A 401-nucleotide genomic window follows, 5' to 3' on the forward strand; every position below is an offset into this window, starting at 1 on the left:
GCGTATTAGCGACATATATATATATATATATATATATATAGTTTGGAGACCGGATATTAACGCAACGAGGCGATAGCGGCGTCTCTGCCTCGGCGTTTTCTGCTTCGAGCACCTGCCGAAAAAGCGGCGAGGAAGCAAAGCCCGCTCCTTAGCGCATCGCTAATCGCAGTTTTTATATGTTTATTATATAAGTAATTTTAATTAAAGAAATAAATCCTCTGTGAAAAAGAAAAAAAAAGAAAAAAAAAAAGAACTTTAACTCCTTTTTTTTATTATTTTTTTAAATTCTCTTTTTTTTCCCTATATTTTCTGTGTTAAAATAATGGTTAAAATAAGCGGGAGCGGGGTGAAGCGGCGCCGGGCCGAGGCCGGTGCCGCCGGGCCCCGCGGCGGGCGCCCCG

This window comes from Nothoprocta perdicaria, unplaced genomic scaffold, assembly GCF_003342845.1.
Source record: "Nothoprocta perdicaria isolate Ctin4 unplaced genomic scaffold, notPer1 scaffold_28, whole genome shotgun sequence".
In the NCBI taxonomy this organism is placed as follows: Eukaryota; Metazoa; Chordata; class Aves; order Tinamiformes; family Tinamidae; genus Nothoprocta; species Nothoprocta perdicaria.